At 34.9% G+C, this 23,711-nt stretch overlaps 1 protein-coding gene across 9 annotated transcripts in view; it reads right to left on the bottom strand.

Annotated features, from left to right (window-relative positions):
• Nucleotides 1-23,711, bottom strand: part of STXBP5L (syntaxin binding protein 5 like) — a 397,145-nt gene that overhangs the window by 36,160 nt on the left and 337,274 nt on the right. The gene's annotated exons all lie outside the window — the stretch shown is intronic.

The raw sequence follows: 23,711 nt of genomic DNA, 5'->3' as shown, positions 1-23,711 counted from the left end.
GCATATACTTAACTTCAATTTTAACCTAGATTATGTATATTCTGCCACTACACTGTGCTGCAATATTCATAATCAAGTACATAAATATTCTTTAGAAATCAAAAATGGAATTAAATTTGTTCCTGTGGTATTAGAATCCCAATATTAATAATAAAATACCTACCTAGAACTAAGTGTTAGTACTGAATTTTGTTTTAATGTAATTTTAAATATGGAAAGAGTCATGAAAACTATGTTCTCTTGTTTTCTCAAGCATAACAAATTCTTATCTAGCTTTTCAAAACAATTGATTGTAAGTTTCTGACTTTACAGATGTTACTTGTCTATTACAGACATTTTAAATGGAAATCCATTTTTTTTTAAAGTGAGCCTGATGTTTACTGACCATGCTCTAGTCTACACAAATATACCCTATTCTTTCAAAGGATACCTACAGGTAATGTCTAATTTAATAGAAAGAATGAGGACTTTGTACTCAAAGAATTTGGCCTTGAATTTTAGTTCTGCTACTTGACCATCATCAAGTTGCTTAACATCACTGGGCTGTGTTTATTCATCATAAAATTAGGAGATGATTGTATACATGATCTCCATGGGTCTTTTTTCAGTTCCAAATCTATGTTTCTAAGAAAAAACTCATGAGCACTTTTAACAAAGAAAAATTGGGGAGAAAAGAAACTAATATACTTTTTACTTTATTTAAAAATATTTTAAAATCATATTTTAAAAATAAAAAAACAGGTAGTTGCTAGTGAGTATGTTTGGAATAATAGATTTATGTGATTTTATCTAAGAAACACATATTATTGTCTGATGTGAATTACCAAAGTTATCAAAGTTACTAGTTACCAAAAAAAGTGAATCCAATTGGAGTTAATTTTCAAGATAGCCACTATTGCCAAAGTTTTACTAATACAAAAAAGAATAATATTCTTACTTAATACTTGGAAAATTTTATAGTCCTACCAAGAAATCAAACCTTTTAATACAGAATAAAGAATAACATAAAGAAAAATGAAGTATTTACTATGTTTAGGCCAGAGAGAATAATTATTATCATTAAATAAATGTTGGATAGTTTGAAAATAACAAAAGCTAACAATATCAAAAAATTAAGACAAAATAAACTGCAGGATGACAACAACCAAACTGATTCCAACATTTGCTTTCCACTTCTGTTTAAAATAGCACCAGCTAATTAATTTAAAACCCAACAAAACAAACTAAAACATTCTGAGCACTGAGTAATGGTTTTTGGAGAGCCTCTGTTCTACCATGAATGCCAAACTGGCCCTGGATATAGACAGGTTTTTTTTCTTGATGTTGGCATCATTTTTCGCGTATTTTGATTTTGGTGTCTTTGATCATCCAACAATATGCAGGTCATTTTCTTTTCTCTGTATTTATTTGCTTCTGATTTTGAAAAACAAGCTTTTATTTCTTGTCTTTTTTTTTCTAGTTAGAGCTTCAGAGGCTTGTACACAGGCTTTTCTTTGAAGTCAGCTTAATTTCCTTTTTTCTTTTGGTTGGGTTCTTTAATAGAAAAAAGTTTTACTTATTCTTGAATGTGTTTGTTTTGATTTTGAAGGAATCAAGGCTTCAGTCCTCTAGGTCTGCTAGTTACTCTTTGAAACTTCAAATTTCAAAAGGAAGCTTCCTACTGGTTTTCACTCAGGCTACTCTGCTACTTATTCTAAAAGATTGTTTCCTCAAGCTGACCTTTGTTTTTGTCTGTCTGCCTGTCTCAGCCTTAACATAACAGATGAATGTTTAAGGCTCCTTTGGAACCAACTTCACTGCCTATTTTTAAAAGGTTGTGACTCAGAAATATAATCTTAGGCTTAATCTTAAAGCTTTAGGATTTTAATCTTCCTTCCAACATTAAATCTTAAGATCTTATGATAATTTAAATTCAGGAAGATGGTAATTATAATTTTAAAATATCACCATACATTGATTTATGAAACATTTAAATGTCGAAAAAATTAACAGAAGACAAACTTTCTCATATTAACTCATATTTTCCCATTGAATTACATCATAAAATTTAAAAAGTAATCTGAACAAAAAATGTAAACACATCGAGTTGAAAATGTTATAGGATATAGAATAGGATCTGAAGGTAAGATATAATGGGTCTTAAAAGTTTTCCCATGTTGCTGTTGTTATGGTCTCTATAATCAAATAGCATTTGAAATAAAAATGATTTGCCATTTAATTTTTTTTTTGTAATAGAGGTTATTAACTGTTATTCCAGATGAGATAAAGGACAGGACTGATTTTAGTACCAGTAGTTGGAGTAAGATGTTACAAGATTAACAATTAGGTACCTTAATTTCCTTTCTTGTTTTGGTTTGATTCTTTAGAAGAAAAAAGTTTTACTTGTTTTTGTATGTGTTTATTTTGATTTTGAAGGAATCATGGCTTCAATCCTGTCAGCCCACTAGTTAAGTGATTTGAATTGATTAATTGATGAATTTACTAATATACACGAATTGATTAATACATACATTTCACATTCTTTATCATAAAAGTCATATGCAATATTTGCCACAGTACTTGCAGTGCAGGGCTTGGAAAAATAATTAAATACTTATTATAAGTAGAGCACAGTACTAAGTTCTAGAGAGATGTAAAAAACATGGTAGCTGCCCTCAAAGAGCTCACAGTCTGGTATGGTTATACCATAGTTTCAGGGAGGTATCATGGAGGCTTCATAGTACAGGTGGCATTTGAATTGTACAGTAACAGATGGACAGGAATCCAACAAAGGAGGAGAGGGAGGATGGACATTTCAGGCACAGGGTTTGAGCAAAATAACTGAGATGTAATCACAGTACATGTAAATGGGATAGAGAATTGTTTAGTTTTCATGGAGTTTAAAGTACATAGAGGAATGTAATAAGAGATAAAACTTGGAAGGTAGGATGAAATACAGATATGAAAAATTTTAGCTATAATGTAGAGAAGTTTGAAATTTGGGAACTTGATGATTTTGGGGCAGAGAAGGAAATTGATCAGATCTGTGCATAGCCCCTCCCCACAAATAGTCTGGCATTGGAAGGCTTTGTTAAAGGTAGGAAGAGTCAGTCCACATGAGTGGCATTGTAAGCCTTCCTCTGCCTGTGTAGCCTCAAGCAAGTCATTTCACCAGCTTAGATCTGTTTTCTCATATATGATATGAAGGGGTTGGAGGAGATGGTCTCTGAGGTCATCTCTAGATTTGTGATCTTATGATAGCCAATACTAAGGTAATAGCAGTGGAAATGGAAGAGAGGAAATGTATATTGAAAAAATGGAATGTAAAGAATATGCTAGCTGGCTGAATATGAGAAGTAAGAGAGAAGAGTCAAAGATAATTCAAAAGTTCTTAAGATTGGAGATGATGGTTATTGTTTTTCATAATTAAAGAGGACCAAAATGACATTATGTTGGAGTCAAGGCACACTATAGGATCCAAAAAGGCTCTATCACAGGTTGTGTACATATGAACATTTGGTCTTTAAATTTGTGCATCTCATGTTTCCCTTGTGCTACTGTGATTTTGCTTTGTTCATAGACCACAGCACCTTTTATGATGTGGGTACTCCTGTGCTACGGTCTTCCATGTCTCACAACTGATTCCAAAATTCTTCAGAAAAACCTTAAAAGTGTTCTTACATTGCTTCTTCTGACCTCCATGTCAGCGTTTGCCTTTTGTAAGTTCTCCACAGAATATTTTATCAGACAAATAGATGGTTGATACTTTAAAAACATAACAGAGTTACACTCTCTGAAATAAAATTTAAATGCTTGGTTGCTTAGCTCAAGAACAGAAGGGATTCCACTCCCTTGTACCTTATCTTACAAGGTGATCTTCAGAATCTTCCTAAACAATCCAAATGGAAGTGATTCAGTTTTCTAGCATGGACTGACATACTATCCAAGTTTCACAGGCATACAGCAACAAAGTCAAGTACTATAGTTCTGTAGAATTTCATTTTGGTAGTCTAATATCTCTTCTCTTTCATGCTTCCTTTGGAGTCTCCCAAACAGTGACCTAGCTCTTGGAATGTGTGTATCAACCTCATCTATGTGTATATCTCCGGAAAGTATACTACTAAGGTAAGTGAATTTATTCACAGAATTAGGTGGTATCATAAGTAGAAATAGTGAAGTCAGAAGTAGGATCAAGTTTAGGGAGAAAAGAGATGGTTTAGCATTTGAGTTTTAAATCATCTGTGCAGTGATTCCTGAAGACAGTAGGAAATGCAATTTTGAAGCCCCTACTAAAGTTTAGGACTGGAAATGCAGATGTGTAAGTTATCTGCTTAAAGATAGTAGTTGAAGCTATGGGAATTAATAGGATTGCCAAAACAGAGTGTAGAGAATAGCAAGAGAGCCAAGTACTAACTTTAGAAGGCAAATGAGTAATTATTAAAAATTATCTGAAAACCTCACTAATTATTATTTTATACTGTGATTTTTCAAAGAAAACATAACCCAAAATTTAACATTATGAAAAGATTCATATGTTAAATTTAATTTTAAGTTATGAGAATTATTTAACCTTAACAAGAAAATTATAGTATAGTAAAACTTTGATTAGCTGGCAATTAATTCACCAGAATTTTCAAATAATCGGTATTTGGGTAAAGGGTGAGTGCAGAAAATTTATATTTAAATATATGTGCATAAGTGCACACACACATACACACACATATATATATATATGTATAGTCTCCCTCAACACAGGTTTCTATATACTCATTTTATATATATAAATGGTTCATCACGTATATCATTATGTAATGATTATTATCATGTAATTTTTATTATAATGTGATGATTTAATCCATAATGGTTGTAGTGAGCACAAACTGCTATTTTCTGATCATTCTTAGGACAGGCACAAATTAAGATGCATATGTTTTGGAGATTCAGTTTCAGATACATTTTGACCCCTTAGAACTTCATGTCAATATCATGGCTCAGTAGCAGGGGATATTCATTATTTAAGATTTTTTTCTATTTAAACATCTATTTTCTTTTTTTTTTTCACATCTTCCAAGTAGATAGCTTTATTTTAGCAGTGGGACATAAGTGAGGAGCCCAACACAAGTGTTAAAACATCAACAGCTTCATCTGAAAGAGATGATATCAAAAACATTTTTGTCAGCTTAAGTCATGCAAGCTCCATTTCTAGGTGGAAGATGAGAGAATGAGTCCTGTATCTTAATTCTTTTCCTTTATTAACCATCCTTGCCAAACCACCAGCAGATAGAATAGATTGCTCATTGGCACACCAATCCTCATCATGTAATGTGTATGATGAGAAGGAATGTGTAATCATAAGATGCTGTCTTTGGCTTTGTTAAACATCTATTTTCAAATTAGTTTCACAAAGTATAACTCGTTGGGGGCATAAGAAAGAAAAGTTCCTGTGGGTAATAAGGAGGGGCAAGTAAAGAATTTTTCAGGCTTTTCCATAAATATTTCTAAAATTCCTATAACATTTTCACTTTTCAAGGTGGATTCTTATCCTGGGGAGATCTCTTGAACTGGGGTGGTATCGATATAGCAGCAGGTTTCATGGTTATGTATATATTTATAGGATATATACATATATCTAATATATATGCCTCTATATAGGTATTATAAATATAATTATATATGCTTAATAGTAGCTATGTTACAAATGTCTATATGACAGGTTTTATGTATATAATTATATATCTATATAATAGAAATTATGCATATACACACAGGCACTTCCTTAGAAAACCCAAACACTTGGCATTATTTTTCCAATATTCTTTGTTAATAATCCAGATCACTTAGACACATGAAGATGGGCCACTGTAAATCAATCTGCCAGTCTAAGCTAAGCTCTCCTTAATTTATCCTGGAAATGTTACCCTTAATACAATTACAATTGATATTAGATTATAAGCAGCTTGGTGCTGTCCACTATGCCAGTGCTGAACCACCCAGCTTTACTACAGCAAAGGTTGCAATGCTTACACTATGGTTCCCCGAAAGGAACACATTACATCACTATCCTTTGTTTAAAAAGAGAAAAATACTATTAGTGAAGTACACAAAGAAAAACAGAGGAAAATGGGAAAGTTTGCAGGTTATAAATAGGCTTCAGTAGGTAGATTTGGTGCTGCATTTTTTCCTTACATTGTATCCATGAATGTATTAAATGTATTAAAGAGGGAAAGACAGCTAAATGCATGAGTTTCTTTAGCCCAAAAGGCTTTAAAACTAGTGTTAATATAAAAGAAGCAGCTGATGAGGCATAGGTGTATTTTAAACAATATTTAATTTTTTTCCAATTGCATGTAAAAACAATTTTTAATATTCACTTTTTAAAAATTTTGAGTTCCAAATTTTCTGTGCTCTCTAACTTTACTGTCTTTGAGATGCTAATAATTTGAAATAGGCTACACATGTGAAATCATTCAAAAGATATTTCCAGATTAGTCATGTTATTAAAAGGAAATACAAACTGAAAAAGAAAACACAAACACAAAAAGTGCAAAATACCATGTTTTGATACTCATTCAGACTCCATTAAGTCTTTTCTGGAGGTGCTAGCATTTTTTCCATCATGAGTCCTTTAGAACTGTCTTAACACTGTAGTAATGAGAATAACATTCACAGTTGGTCATCATACAATATTTCTGTCATTATGTAAAATGTTCTCTTGATTCTGCTCTCTTTACATTGCATCAGTTCATATAAGCCTCTCTAGGTTTTCCTGAAAGATCCAGCATTCATTTCTTATGACACAATAACATTTTATCATAAGCATATACCACAATGTATACAGGCATTCCCCAACTGATGGACATCCCCTCAATTTCTAATTCTTTGCCTTAAGAAAAGAGCTGCTATAAACATTTTTGTACATATAGGTCTTTTTACTTTTTGGAAAATCTCTTTTGGGATACAGATTAGTAATGGTCAAAGTATGCATGGTCAAAGAAGAACTGGAATTCATTATTGAACAAAAATATAGATAATTTTGATTATATTAAGTTAAAAAGTTTTTGTACAAACAAAACTAATGCAGACAGGATTAGAAGGGAAGAAATAAATTGGGAGAACCATTTTTACATTCAAAGGTTCCGATAAAGGCCTTATTTCTAAAATATATAAAGAACTGACTCAAATTCATAAGAATTCAAGCTGTTCTCCAGTTGATAAATGGTCAAAGGGTATGAACAGACAATTTTCAGATGAAAAAATGAAAATCATTTCTAGTCATAGGAAAAGGTGATCTAAATCACTATTAATCAGAGAAATGCAAATTAAGACAACTCTGAAGTACCATTACACACCTCTCAGATTGGCTAAGATGACAGGAAAAGATAATGATGAATGTTGGAGGGGAAGTGGGAAAACCGGGACACTAATACATTGTTGGTGGAATTGTGAACAGATCCAAAAATTCAAAGAGTAATATTGAACTATGCCCAAAGGGCTATCAAACTGTGCATACCCTTTAAACCAGCAGTGTCTTTATTGTATCCCAAAAGAGATCATGAAGGAGGGAACAGGACCTGCATGTGCAAAAATGCTTGAGGCAGCTCTTTTTGTAGTGGCAAGAAATTGGAAACTGAGAGGATGCCCATCATTTGGAGAATGGCTGAATAAATTGTGGTATATGAATGTTATGGAATATTATTGTTCTGTAAGAAACGACCAGCAAGATGATTTCAGAAAAGCCTGGAGAGACTTACATGAACTGATGCTAAATGAAGTAAGTAGAACCAAGAGAACATTGTATATGACAACAATAAGATTATATGATGATCAATTCTGATGAATGTGGCTCTTTTCAACAATGAGATAATCCAAGTCAGATCCAATGATCTTGTGATGAAGAGAGCCATCTATACTCACAGAGAGGACTGTGGAGAGTGAGTGTGGATCACAACATAGCATTTTCACTCTTTTTGTTGTTCTTTGCTTGTATTTTATTTCTCATTTTTTCCTTTTTGATTTGATTTCTCTTGTGTAGCAAGATAATTATATAAATATGTATGCATATATTGGATTTAACATATATTTTTGCCATGTTTAACATATATTGGATTACGTGCCATCTGGGGGAAGGGGAAAGGAGGGAATTGGAACACAACATTTTGCAAGGGTTAATGTTGAAAAATTATTCATGCATATGTTTTGAAAATTAAAAACTTTAACAAAAAAGGGTATGCATGGTTTTATAGTCCTTTGGGAAGAGCTCCAAATTGCTGCTTAGGATGACTGAATCAGTTCCCATGTTCCCTTCAGCATTTGTCAAATAGTTTTTAAAATTCTCTCTCCTAGATCTATTTTCCAGGTCAGTTATTTTACCAATAAGATATTTCATATTATCTTTTATTTTTCATTATTTTGGTTTTGTTTTTTGATTTCTCATAAAGTCATTAGCTTCCATTTGCTCAATTTTAATTTTTAAGAAATTATTTTCTTTAGTGAATTTTTGGGCGTCCTTTTCTTGGCCAGTTTTGCTTGTTAAGGCATTCCTCTCTTTATTGGCTTTTTTGTACATCCTTTTGCATCACTCTCATTTCCATGTCCTCAATTTGTCATTTATTTCTCTCACTCAAAATCCCTTTTGAGCTCTTCCATGCTCCGAGACCAATTCTTATTTTCCTTGGAGACTTTGGATGTAGAAGCTTTGATTTTGTTAACTTTTTCTGAATGTGTGTTGTGATCTTCATTATCATCAGAGTAACTTTCTATGGTAAGAATCTTTTTCTGTTGTTTTCTCATTTCCCCAGTCTTTTTAACTCTGTGGAGGATGCATTGTCCCAAACTTCAGGGGTTTTGTGCAGCTGTTTTCAGAGATACTTCTAGGGGCCTGTAAGTTTTCAGTTCTTCCAAAGTGTTATGCTGGAAGGAGAGGTGCTTACTCTTCTTCTAGCCTGTCTTTTAAGTCTGTGAACAATTATAAGCACCCTTTTCTTTCCTGGAACAGTGAAAAGGGTGCCCAATCCACTGTGTCCACAAGTTGTAACATACTAGTGCTCCTCCTCACCCTGGGACTGTGTTCCAGGACAGCAACTCTAATCTGAGTATGGGCAAATCAACACAGTTCTGCCTCAGTGCTAGCAAAGAGACTCCTATAATCTCCTGACTAAGTTGTTTGACCTCATTACCAATTGTGGGCTGACATCTCTGAAAGCAGTCATTGTTGATTCAGATAATAGTTCTGGAGTATTGCAACAATGTTCCTTGGGGTTTTCCTTATGGGATTTCTTTCCAGAGGTGATTAATGGATTCTTTCAATGACTATTTCCTCCTCTATTTCTAATATATGAGGGCAGTTTTCCTTGATGATCTCTTGAAGAATGACATCTAGGCTCTTTTTTTGGTCATGGCCTGAAGGTACATTGATAATTCTTAGACTGTCTTTCTTGAATCTATTTTCCAGGTCAGATGTTTATCCAAAGGGGTATTTTACATATTCTTCCATTTTTCATTCTTTTTAGTTTGTTTGTTTCTTGGTGTTTCATAAAGTCATTAGTTTCCATTTGCCCAGTTATCATTTTTAATGTGTGATTTTCTTCAGTTAGCTTTTGTATCTTTTTCCATTTGATTAATTCTAATTTTCAGCATGTTATTTTCGTCAGTGGATCTTTTTCTTTTTTTTGCAAGTGGCCTATTGTGTTTTTTAAGAAATTGTTTTATTCAGTCAATTTTTTTCCCTTCCTTTTTCAAGCTGTTGATTCTCTTGCATACCTCTCATTTCTCTCCTACCTCTTTTATTTGCCTTTTAAGGTCTTTTATGAGCACTTCCAGAAAGCCTTTTTGAGATTGAGATCGATTCATATCATTCTTTTGAGATTTCTTTTGTGGACATTTTGTCCTCATCTAACTTGGTGTTTTGGTCTTCCCTGTTACCATAGTAGTTTTTTATGGTTAAGATTCTTTTCTGTTTCTTGCTCATTTTTCTTTCCTTTCTCTTTTTTGTATTTCTTCTTTTTTGACTTTTAAGGTTGATTTCTGCTCCTGGAGTACAAGAGGTGCTGTCTCAAGCTTCCCATGCAGCCCTGAGCCTTAACTTTGAGCATAGGAGCCTCTTGTATTTGGTATTTTTCTCACAGCAATTTTTTTTTCTACCTACTCTTGAGGAAACAGCCTGCTTTATAAGAATTTGCCTTTTGAGCTGGGACTGAAGGCTTCTCCACTAGTCTGCTCTGCTATTGAACCAGGACTGAGAGTTTCAATTGCTAATTTGCTGTGATTAAAATCCTCTCACTGGCTTTCCCAGGCTCTGTCCAAGCGGGGCTAAACACTCCTTTTATCCCACTGAGACTGAGCTTTCTTGAAATCCTTTCAATCTATCTTGAGCTGGAGAGTGGTTTCATTCTGCCAGACTCTGTTCAGAGTTTTGGTTTCATGTGGTTTTTGAGGGAAACTGGGAGAGGTCAAGCAGTTCCTGGCTTCTCTTTACCATCTTGGCTTTGCTCTCACACTGCTGATTCAGTAGTTGCCAAGACTCACTCCTGGTTTGCTGGGATCAGGCCTCTGCTGGCATAGCCTGTGCTGGACTGTGCTCCACTCTCCCTTTAGGGAAAAAACCTTTCTTGCTGATTTTCCAAGTTATCTTTGGTGTCTGTGGGACGAGAAGTCTGGAAACAGCCACTGCTGCCACTGATTCAAAAGACTTAAAGGACTTCTCCTGATTTACTGGAACCTGGTCTGTCCTGGTACAGCCTGTATTGAACAGTGCTCCATTCTTACCCTGGTGCAATAGACTTTTCTTGATGACCTTCTAAGTTGTTTAGGCTGCTTCACAGTTTTTTTAAAATGGGTTCTGATATCCTAGCATTTGTTTAGAATAATTAGTTAAAGGTATTTGAAGGGATTGGGGGGAGAGTTCAAGTGAATCCCTGCCTTTATTCCCCCATCTTGGTTCTGCTTCAATATCTTTTAAAAAATGATGCATGGAATTGTTTTTTTTTAAATCATGGCTTTGGAAATGGTAGCTCAATAATTCTTAATTTCTCCTCAATCTATTTCCCAGGTCAGTGGTTTTTTCCAATGAAATATTTTATATTTTATTCTGTTTTTGATTTTTGATTTTTTTTTTTTATTGTTTCTTAGTGTCTCATGAAATCATTAGCTTTTACTTGCCCAGTTCGAATGTTTAAGGAATTGTTTTCTTCAATGAGTTTTTTTGTATCACCTTTTTCATTTCATTAAAAATATTAACTTTTTTAGAATTCATTTTTCAATGCATTTTGGATGTCTCTTTCTTTTTTGTGCTTTCTTTACCAAGTTTTTGATTTTTTCATAATTCCCTTTCATTATTTGTGGTTTTTCCCAATTGTTCTTATAGATCTTTTATTTGATTTTAAAAATCCTTTTGGAACTTTTCCAGTTCTTTTGGGGTCTGACACCAACTCATATTTTTCTTTGAGATTTTATATGTAGATGTTTTGACAGTCTCTTCTGAGTCTGTTTTGATCTTGCCTGTCATATTAACTTTCTTTAGTTAGGTTTTTTGTTTTGTTTTGGGTTTTTTTTGCTCATTTTCCAGCCTATTTCTTGATTTTTTTGCTTCATGACAAATTGTACTCTGCTCCTGGAGTGAAGCAGTAATGTCCCAAGCTTCATTTTTCACACTGCTGTTTTCATAGATAATTTTGGGGACCTGTGTTTCATTCTTCCAAGGTGGTATGATTTAAGGAGACACTGCTCTCCTAGTCTATGCTTTGGTCTGTGAGCAACCAAAAGAATTTTTTTCTGTCTTGTACCTGTGACCCAGATCCCCATGTGACTACATGATGTAGGTGCTAGTGTTCTTCTTTCCCATGTGCCTGTGACCAGGTTTGTGAAATTGATCACAGTTTGGGCAATGCCAGTGTCAGGAAAGTATCCCTGGTAATCTTCTTCTCACTGGTTGTTTAGTCCCTTTACCCTCTGTGAGCTGAGAGCTCCGAGAGTCACTGCTGCCCATTCAGTTGCTCCAAAGTTTGTACTGGCCTGCTGGGCAGAGGCTTGGTCTCACTGTTCACTTGTGCAGGGGGATGGTGCCTTGCTGCTGGCTTGCTGGGGCCTAGCCTCTGGCTATCTTGCCCAGGCTACTTGCACCAGACTGCATTCCACTCTCATCCCAATGAGATAGACCTTTTCTGTTGACCTTCTAAGTTGTCTTGGGATGAAAATTTTTTTTACCCCATCCTTTTGTTGGTTCTGCCACTCCAGAATTACTTTTGAGGTATTAGTTTAAAATTGTTTGGAGGGACATTTGGGAAAGTTCAGGGGAGTTTCTGCCTCACTCTACCATCTTGGCTCCAGTTCTTTTTTCCACTAAGAACATAGTGTAGAGAGAAGCTATCTTATATAATGGATACACCACCAAGGTCATTTAGCATTGGTAATTGGACGGGGATGATTTTGGCAAAATAATAAGCTATTAGAATAAATAACAGAAACTTTTACTTCTCTCACTCCATGCCTGCCTGAGGCTGCTTGCTAGAGAAGTTTCTGAATAATAATCAGCAGTTATTTTGCTTGAGTAGTCTTTCAAAAGGGCCTGCAGAATACCGCATTCTTTTTAGAAATCTTTAATGTGCAAATATCAAAAGCCCTTTGTTACATGGATCCAATGCTTGGTTAAATGATCTCCCTGGGATAAGGATCCATCTTGTAAGGAAAATGGAAATGCCCTTGTTGCTGAGTCATGATATTCAGGAGAAGATATAAGGGAATGAAATGTATCTAAGACTACATCCTTATGACACACGTAACTCAACTTGTGTCTGTCCTGGGAAAGATCAGACAACAGCATTTAATGCTCACTACATTCATGGATATTGACTAAAATCATCTGGTTGGAACAACAACAACTTCTGCTATCATTCAATATCTTACCATTGCAGTGTACCATTCCACCTGCTGGATCACTGTGTTATCATCTATAATGATAACATTTTAATTTTCTCATATCAACCAAAAGAATACATTAACTGTGAGAGATGCATCGTGGTTATGGACAAATTGTATTTACAATAATCCTGGATAATAGGAAGACTCCTAACTGTAGCTTATATTGAGGTTAGCATGTTCTTCAGATGGATCTAAACTACTATATTAAGGACATCCATTAATGGCTTCTGTTTTGGGGAGTAAGGGCCTTGTGATTTCAAGGACTGACAAATTATTTTATCACAAATTTATGCCAAGTTACACAGAGCTGAAAGAATCCTTGACCTGATTCCTGCATAAAAATGTGTTATAGATAGTTAGGAACCAGAATAAGAACAACTTTCTAGACCCCGTGTTGCTTCTCTGGTAACTTGAACCAAATTTCCTATTTGATGTGGAGAAAAATGCCTTCAGGAAGGTATCAAAGGTGTCTGTAAATGAGTATCAGCTACAGTAAGACATTGCAAGTCACCTATGCCTTATTTGCTCATGGACTCTTACCCTATGTTAACTGGAGAGGATATGAAAGCAAGAGAAATACTACCATAAATTTGCAGAGATATATATTGGGGCTCATGGAAGGAAGTAAAGAAGCCCATACATACTTATTAAGGCTGTATTCTTTTTACAATTGTAGGCTGTGGCAGCCTAGCATGAGCGGGAAACTAAGGACACGTGTGGCAAGGGAAAAACACACACATAGGAAATATGGGAAAACTGTGTTTTTATCTGCTGCTGCCACCACTGGAAGTTGGTTAGTTGTGGCCTATATTTATTACTGTCAGAGAATTCTTTGATATTGATTGATTTGCTTGCTAAAAGACTTCATTAGAGGACAAGATCAATGAACCATATCACATACTAGAATATAAATGCCAGTAAAGAACCAAGAAGTCCAGGGAATTTTCCTTCCACAGTATCTAAAATCTCTCTCCTATTATTGTTTTGTTTGACCATATTGCATCTGGGTCAGTTCATTTGTCACTGACATAAGAAAGAAGAAATATGTCTTTGTGTTCCTTGGAGATGAGAGATCCTTGGGCAAAGCAATACTGAGTTTATCTATGTTGGATTATAGATGGCAAGACAGAACCTTAACATAGGCTTGAACTGATCAAATTATTATGGGGTGATGGTACCTACAGAGAATTTATCCCTTGACTAACTAGGATCATGTCTGAGGTTTCCTAAGAAGCCTTCTTGAGACTCCCTCTGTCTCTTAAAAAATACAACTTAGAGAAGACACTACCCTCTTCCCTGGAATGACTTTGCATGCATCAATTACTACTATCAAGATCCATAAAGCTTGTAATTTCCCATAAAATTGGCAATTTACCTTTGAGTTTTGAGGTAAAGGACATTCTTGAATTTAAATTCCATTTCAACAGAAAAATGACCTATCCAATTTCCAGCAAATCAGCAGGAAAGCTGAGTTTATATCTTATCACAATTTAGTTTCCAGGCAACTCAGAAAAAATACTTAGAAAGGATACTACAAAATTTAATGCAAATTATACCATTCCACAAGGAATGGTATATCATCCAAATATCATCCAAAATCTGACTAATTTAAATCCTTGTAACTTGCAAAAAAAACTTGAAAGAAATCAATTCATTTATTGATTAGTTTTCAAAAAACAGCATAAATTTCATTTAAGATATTCAGGAAAAAGAGCAAAGACCCGCTAAAATTTAGAAGCAAATTTAAAAATGATCTAGGAGACTGCTAGAGTTCAGAACTGGCTGCTTAGAAGCTGGAAGAGAGTAAAGTTAAAAAATGTTATATGAACTAAAACCCCTCAGCCTCCCCTTGCCTTCAAAAAAGGGAATCTTGACGGATTGGGAATTACTATGGATACTCACATGGTAGTCTGAATTTTATCCATTATGTACCACTGTATAATAAATTCTCTAACTTGAAGGGGAAGGACAAAAAAGAATGAGTATAAGTGGGTTGCCACTGATTCTTGAGTTTGAAGAGACTCTAGAGGAAGCTAGGTGGCAAGGTGGATAGAGTGCCAGGCTTGAAATCAGGCAAACTCATGTTGGTAAGTTCAAATCCAGCCCCAGAAACCTATTAACTGTGACTCTGGGCAATTTCCTAAATCCTGTTTGCCTCAGTTTCCTTATCTATCAAATGGACTGGCAAAAAAGTTGACAAATCACTCTAGGACCTCTGCCAAGAAAACCCCAAATGAGGCCTCAAAGAGTCAGACATGATTAAAAATTACAACAAAAACCTTAAAGTGCTGTCTGAATACTAATGACTATTATGGTTCAAACAGTCTCATCCTATCTTCCCCAAATCCCAGCTGCAAACTAGTAGTTCTAAGCTGCTGAAATAATAAAAGAATATTCCCTGGTGAATTTGGGGTCAAAATTCCAGTTGTAACTTTTACTCAAACAGTTAAAATACAGTTAATTGCACAGAAAAGTTACTATTTATTTGTCAGTGCAGCAGCTGCAACTTCTCCCCTTTGTGTTGTCTTGTTAGTATTTACAGTTTCCTAATGAGATAAAATCTGTGTCTTCTTTTTCTCCCTAATTTTAGGCCTTGTTATCAACCAGTAACTAGGATTTACGGATTCTATTATAATAGACTACAAATAAGAACTAGAGAAGCCATAGGACCTACAAGTAGATATTTTAAAATTGTATTTTCTTACCCTAAAATAGTACAAAAGAGTCCATTCTAAAAATAGTTACATGAATATGACAATAATTTCTTATAATTTGGTTTTAAGATTGGTTTTAAAATTCTTTCCATCATACAAATGTTATCAATGCATAATTTGTGATTATATGTTTGAGGAAAGTGATCTATTCTTCCTATTTCTTGTCTAGAACCTTCTACTGTATTCAACACGTTGTACCTTGTGTCATATATATTCATAAATGTCACATTTTCTACATTAGCTTTTGAACCTTTGGTACTTCTCTACTAGGTAGCACTTTGCTTTGTAAATATGTATTAAACTGTTTGTTGAATTGAAAATGCCTGCCCACACTGAAGGAACAAATCCAATAGTCATGAGGCCTTGCCACCTTAATGATGATACTTCAAAAATCTTACTTTGACGATAAACAAATGATCAGACAGAATATAAATGTTTCGGCTCAGTCTATCAACAGTTTTGACCTACATCTCTAATTACCTACAAGACACCTCAATGTTCTAATGTAATGTCAAGTTTAACATATCACAAAACCAACTTATTATGTTTCCTTCTAAAATCTATTTCTCCTTCTGACTTTCATTCTATAGCTTCCCATGATCACAATTTTAGGGGTTTCTTTGACTCCTCTCTCTCTCTCATCTCCTTTATAGTTATCAAGTCCTATTAACTCCACCTCTATAATATCTCTCCAAACATCACCTCGCTCTTTTGCTTCCTTCACTATCTTAATATGGGTTCTTATTACCACTCATAATTATGGTAGCAATCTCCTAATAGGTTTCCTGGAATCAATCCCTTCCCCTTTTCTATCCATCTTTCATATTGTTATCAAAGTAATTTCCCTTATTTACAGATCTTGTTATGTCATTCCTCTGCTCTAACTACTCTCAAGTTCTTGCTTTTTCAGGAATCAAAATCTTTGCCATATTATTCAAAGTTCTCTAAAACCTGGTGCCTTCCTACTAGTCTACCTTGTCTTATATTACCTCCAATTCTATATAGTTTTGCTAAATTAGACTACAGACAGTTCTTGATTTGTATAAATTTGTATTAACAAATTTGACTTCAAAGAATTCTGAAAGAAGTTTTCATTCCCAACACCCATATTAATTTTACTGAAGAGTATTCTTATTCTCTGATTCTTTCCCTCAGATCAGTATTTTGTGATCTCCCAAACCCTTGTTAGAAAAAAAAGTAAAATAAATCCTTAACTGAAAGCAGAACTGTGTCTGTCCCTGGCTTCCTATGTGTTGCTTGCTCTCTCCTAGCTGTGTTTATGTCTGGCTCCTACTTATCCTTCCTCTTGATTCTGGCCACAAGGCTGGTGCTGGCCCTTAGGTGTTCCTCCTCTGGCTCTCACTTCTCTGTTCTTGACCCACGTTCCAACTCCCTCTCGTTATCACACACAAACTCCCTCCCATTTTTCTTTTTTTTTTTTTCCTCTCCCTTCCTCACATCCATGGACAAATTCACATTACATAAAAAATTTGCTTTATGAACTGGTCAGTGGAATAGTACACTTATGTAAAACAAGAACTGTTTGTATTTGCCCTCTAAAAAAAGAGTTCATCTCTCTACTTTTGCTTACACTGTTTGCTAATCCTGAAATTTTTGCTCCCCTTTGCTTACTGAATTCCTCATATATAAAGGTCAACTCTAAAACCACTTTCCCCATAAAGCTAACTTTCTCTCTGACCATCTTCAATGAAGGACCTCAAAAGTTTAATCTCACATTTCCATTAATAGATTTTTCTTCCTCTCAATGGACTTCTTCTCTGGCTGATCACACTATATAAGGGCTAGCAAAGTTCCATCTCCCTGCACGCTAGCAATCTCAATGATTGTAAACATGTAGCTACCTCTCCCAATTATGTCCCACTCTAGATCTGCCCATTCCTCTTGCTGTGTCCTCTAGAATGCCTCCTGCATAATTAACATTTTTCATCGCAAGCATTTTCCCTTACTTCTTCTTCTTCTTTTTTTTCCCCTTACTTCTTCTACTTCCAGGCCCTGAGAGATGGTATATGTCTGATGACACTACTTCTCTCATCCCTCTTTCCACTTGTGGCTATGCTTTCTCTCATACTTGTAGATTCACTAATTGTAGTAGGAGGGTTTTATTTAATATTATTTATTCCCTTCTCATTGCTGTTTCCTTATACCATTTTCGCTAAGAAACCTTTGATGTTCACCTTCTCTAAATTAATCATTCAATCCAGATCTTGGTGTTTGTTATCAATAACCCCATAATATCCTGGGAAAATCACTGAGGGTAAGCTAATATTTCAGTACCTGGCTCACAGTCGTTCTCTCCTTCCAACTTCAGCCCTTATACTAGGGAATTTTAACATATATACTTGATATCCTCTCAAACATCTTGACTGCCCATTTCTCTAATGTCATTTCTTATGATCTGTAACACTATTTCACTTCAGTTACAGATAGCCATATCTTTAATTAAATGATCATTCATAAATGATCTACCTCTTAATTCATGAATTCTGATCTTCATTTATCTGCTCATAATACTTTATCATATCGTCTTTTCCCATGCCTAACCTACTAACCCTATTCTTTATCCTTACCATGATCTCTATTTTCTTCACATCTTACTTCTTAAATTGATTTAATGCTCATTCCTTTCCTACTTGAATCCCTTGGTAATAACTTCAACTCTATTTCAGCCTCTACTTACACATTATTTTTCCCTTTGCATTCTTGCCAATCACATCTTGTTATTTCCACCACCAGCTTCCTTTGCTCCTATTTATATGCTGTTGAATAGAGTAGGAGCAAATCATGAAAACATGCTGATTGGATCACTAAAAATTCTTATCTAATATTAATCCAGCGCTCACAACAACAAAGCAATCATTCAACTCTCCAGTAACTGATAAACTGTCCCACTCCACAACAGCTATTTCAAACATTCTTGTCTATCCTTAGGTCTCGCATAGAATCCTCTCTCCCAGGAATCTTGTTTCCTTCTTCATTAAAAAAGAGACTATTCACTGAAATCTCTCTCTTCTTCATTCCTCTCATCTCACATCATTCAGATATCTTTACATCTTTCCCCAAATTCTTACTTCATCTCTGTTTCTGATATGGACCTTTCTCTTTGCTGAGATTAACTCCTTTACATGCATTCTTAATCCCACTCCTTTCTTAATGCTCCAGCATATTGTCCATATTATCCTCATTCTCTCTCATCTTCCAGTGTCTCTTACCTACTGGCTTCTTGCTTGTTGCCTACAAACATTTCTATGTCTTCTTCATCTTTAAAGTACCCACTTCAGTCCTCCCATCCTCACTAGTTATACTGCATTTCTCCCACCCTTCTTAGCTAAACTCCTTAAGAAATTATCAATATTTGGTGTCTACATTTCTATTTCTTCTTATTTTCTTCAAAATGCTTTGCAATCTAGATTCTGACATTCATCTCTTGTCATCTGTCTATCTCTCTCTCTCTACTCTTCTCTCCACGCACATAGATACCACCCTAGTTTAGATCCTTATCTTTCACCTGGACTATTGTAAGTCTTCTAATTAGCCTCCCTAACTACTTACTATTCATTCTAATCTAAAATCTACTCAGATGCCAGTGACTTTCCTAAAGAGGAGCTATCATGGTTCTCTTTCTCCCCAAGCTCCAGGTACTCCCCATTATCTGCAGGATCAAATGTAATGTCTTCTATTTGTCATTTACACCACTTCATAATCTTCTTTATCCTTCTGCATACCTTTCTAGTCTTCTTTCAATTTCCTAACCTTCATGAATTTTATGAGCTGGCTACATTGACTTGTGTGAGCACAACATCTCCTCCTTTACAGCCATCCCTGAAAAGCTCTGCTTCCTCCCTTCTACTTTTTAGCTTCCTTCAAGACTTAGGTCAAGTCCTAACTTCTGCAGGAAGCGTTTCTGGATTTCTATAGCTGTGAGTGCTTTCCCTTCTCATATTGCCTTCTTATTACCTATTCTGTAGATGGTTGCAGGTACTTAGTTATTTACATGGTGTTTTTTTCCATTAAAATGCGCATTTCTGGGCAAGGACTTTTTGGACTATCTTTGTAATCCTAGTACTTGGCACTCTATCTAGTACTTAATAAGTGCTTAATAAAAAGTTTATTGATTGACTGATGGTTCAACCATGGTTCTAAGTCCAATTACCATGAAATAGTATGTATTATCCAAAGGACCTAGCATAGTGCCTGGCACATATTAGATAGTTACATGTTTGATCAATTGATTATAATTATCTGTGTCTGCATATCATTCTGAACTAAACTAAACTCCTTGAAGACTGAGTTAATGTCTTATATAAATTTTGTACCTCCTCCTCAAACTCCTCAGGGTTTTTTATGGTACACTTAATACAAGTAAGCACTTAATAAATGTTTGATTACTCAAATTGGACTATAGGCTTCTTAGAATGTCACCAGTGTCCTCAAAACCATTCAAATAGCTCCTAACTGAGGAGTGGAAATCTATTTTTAATGGCAATTGATTTACTGTGTGGTAATGTACTCAGAGGCACAATCTACTTATATTGTTTTTGTAAGATGGGGTTCCACAGAGGGGAAAAATGAATAGATGAATTTCTCTGAGAGCTTTATGCCAGTTTTGTGAGCAATTTCTAATTTAAGTTATGACAAAGAATTACCGCATTTAAATGGGATTCATGATCTTGGTTGAATGTCCATGTAAGTTTTTGATGGGTATGCTGTAATACCTCCATTTCTTCTCCAATATACCTTAGAAAGTCCATTATAAAGAACATATAGTTCTTACATATTGTAAGCTCAGCTTCAGCACTATCTAGGACTACAGTCTAAATCTTTGATTCTTATCATTATTTCTTTTATCTGCATCTGGCAATAGAGAGGGGACTGATTACTAGTGTTGATGAGGGCAGATCAAATGGAATATGGGAGTCAAAAGTCATTCATTTCGAACTGGGAGATGAAACCATAAGGGAAAGGAGATAACTAGATTGCCAGATTAGAAACAAATACAGAGTAAGTTGTTTCAGGATTCCAAAGAAGGAACAGTTAAAAACAACTAACACTTTAGGATGCAGCCATATTTTGAAGATCCAGGTTATTTCTTCAATATTGTTCCTTCTGATCAGATGTAAGATGTCCAAACAAGTTGTGCTCTGAGAATTAATTAGCAAATGTACCTCATATAATATAACAATCTTAATTTTGAGGATTGGGAAAGTCTAGAAAGGTTATTACTCAAATATTTTTGGATGAAACCTATTTGATTATATGAGAAAGAATGTGGGCAGATGTGGAAAATCTGTGAACACTAATAATGAAACATGCAACTTCTTTGAGAACTTACTTTGGCAAGTAAGGGATCAAGAACAAAAGTAGGTGAGAATACAAAAGAAGATAGCTTGTAAGGAAGAAACTAAAGCAGAAGCAGCAAGTAAATTTAAGCAAATGAGTACCAAGTGTTTATGACAAGTTGAACAATTCCACATTTTGGTTCCAGAATTTTACTCACATTTATTCAAAACTTGGATCAATGCCATTTAGTCTTGGTGATTTATCTACATTGATTTAGAGCTATAACAACCAGGGAATTCATGAATATTTGATCTAGACTTTTGATCTAAATGGTGACAAATGTGGTAGTGAAAATCTCTCTTAATACTTTCTTCAGTAGAAAATGAAGCAAATGATTATTCATTCTTTGTTATTTTTTTTCCTGTTCATTTGGGATAGTAGTTCTACTCCTCCTTGAAGAGCCTCTTATCACTCAATTTATATTTCCTTGTAGGGTATCTCTGAATTAGGTCAGACTCATTGAGTCTCTTGCTGAAATTCCCATGGAGGGCTTTAAAGGGGTAACTTTTTGTGCCCCAGAAGAAATGACTAACTCTTCACAGTCAGCCCATATTTTCTGAATATAGGAGAATGAACATTAAATTTGAGATGGACATTTCCAGCATAGGAAACCACCTTATAATTCTGGAAGCAGAGATGCCTATACTACAGGACATATTTTTTTCCTAAAGCTACTACAGCACTTTGCAGAAGAAAAGTTGAACACAAATAGGAGGTAGTGCCCAATCCCTGACATGGCTTATCAGATGATATGGAACTAAATGTAATTGTAAAATATTGATTCAGTAGTGCTGAAAAATATTTTAACCATCAATTGACTGGGAGATTATGTTGTTTTGTTTTTTATTTCAAAGAGAAGCAATGACATCTGCCTCATTATTTCTTCTAGAGTCACCGAAGCTCAGTGGCAAGACAAAAATAAAGACTTCCAGAAGACTGGTGATAGCCCAGGATATCTTGGATGATCTTGGTGTCTTCAATGTCTGACCAAGTTCTAAACACCCCTGTTGTGTTTCAGCTGACTTTATGAAAATTGGAACAAATTATTCTCATTCACCCATTGCCAGAGAAATTTTCATATGCACAGAGTAGGCATTCTCCTAACTCATGACCTTAAGGCCTGTTGACTACCCTCGATCTAGTTTAGTCCATCTGCTTAGAAGATTTTACTGCTGTGCATATTAAAGCTTCTTAGAACCACAGGTGAGAGTTGGGTGGAAGGTGGACACAAAAGGTGGCTGAGCAGTCCTGAAAAGGGCTTGGCTAGCCCTCACACCACAGGTGCTGGCCTTCCCTGAACACTCCATACATTCCTGGACGATTTTAAGAGTGGTTTGAAGTAAGTTGTGCTTATTTAACTCTTTATCAGTTCATACTTGAGTCTTTTGTGTTAAGCACTTCTTTCATTTGGAGGAAATAAATAGCTATTATACTGGATTTGCATTTTACATTGTATATTTTTTGACCCCATTTTGGAGAGATTGGGACATGAGCAGAAACTAATCTTTAAGTGATTTCTTCCAGGACTCTGAAGTGTAAAGAGCCAGAGAATATAAGAAAAAGAAGCCATATGATAATGATAATAAAAATAAACATTTATATAGTGTTTTAAGGTTTTCCAAGCACTACATATGTATAATTATAGATATCAAATGAGATGTTATATATATATCTATACATGTACACATATTTATATGCATCATATACATATGTATACAAATTGATACACACAGACTCACACATGTGATTTTTTTAATACATACATAAAATCTCACTTGATATATCCCTATGATGTAGGTACAATCAGTAGTACCATTTAGAGATAAGTAAACTGATAACTCACAAAGATCAAATGACTTGTTCAGGATCATATGGTTCTTAAGTATCTAAGATAGGATTTGAATCCAGGTTTTCCTAGCATCAAATATAGCACTCTATCTAGTATACTATTTAGCTGCTTCTTTAAGGTCCAAGATCCCAAAGGACTGAATCCTGGCCATGTATAAAGAATTAGAATTAAGGATCCCTTTTTGGGGGGGGTGAGGGGAAAGATGGGTCCACATTGGTCCACACTGGATGAGTTATTGATACAGTATAGAAGGGGTCAATCTAGGAGCAAGTATCATAATATTCTATACTATTTAGTACATAAATATGAGTATAAAGGGAATTCACCAATTGACCTTAATTTTAGACGTAAATTTATAAAAGATGGAAGCATGAGAAGTAAGAGAAGATAACTATAAAAACGTTGTGTGGTCTATTATAAAAACAGTATCAGAACTGCTAAAGTTCAAAATAAGTTGAAGATATTAAGGGAAGCTAAAGAGGACAAAAGATTTTTTAAAAAAGCTATACTGGAAGAAAAAGGATAATAGATGAGAAAGGAAGTATCTCTTTGGGGCAGATGGTAATAACTCACAAGACTTAGAAGGCAGAATTGCTCATCTCTTTTCTTGTTTGTTATTGTTTTTTTTTAAAAATTTTCCTGCCAAAGAGAACGCATTACCATTGCCCTGGAATATACTTGTATAAAAATATCTAATATTGGAATTGCTACTCAAGATAAAGAGCTAATAAGAGAGCACCTAGCTGCTCTTGATAAATTCAAGTCACCTGGCCCCAAATAATATGCCATGATTCTCAAAGAAGTGGTAGAAATGATTTCAGAGCCAATTTTAGTGTTGTCTGGAAGACTGTAGAGAATAAGAGAGCTGCAACAAAATTGGGGAAAGGCAAATTTCC

The sequence above is a fragment of the Sarcophilus harrisii genome, chromosome 3, assembly GCF_902635505.1.
Source record: "Sarcophilus harrisii chromosome 3, mSarHar1.11, whole genome shotgun sequence".
In the NCBI taxonomy this organism is placed as follows: Eukaryota; Metazoa; Chordata; class Mammalia; order Dasyuromorphia; family Dasyuridae; genus Sarcophilus; species Sarcophilus harrisii.
This window is presented reverse-complemented; position numbering and strand designations above follow the sequence as displayed.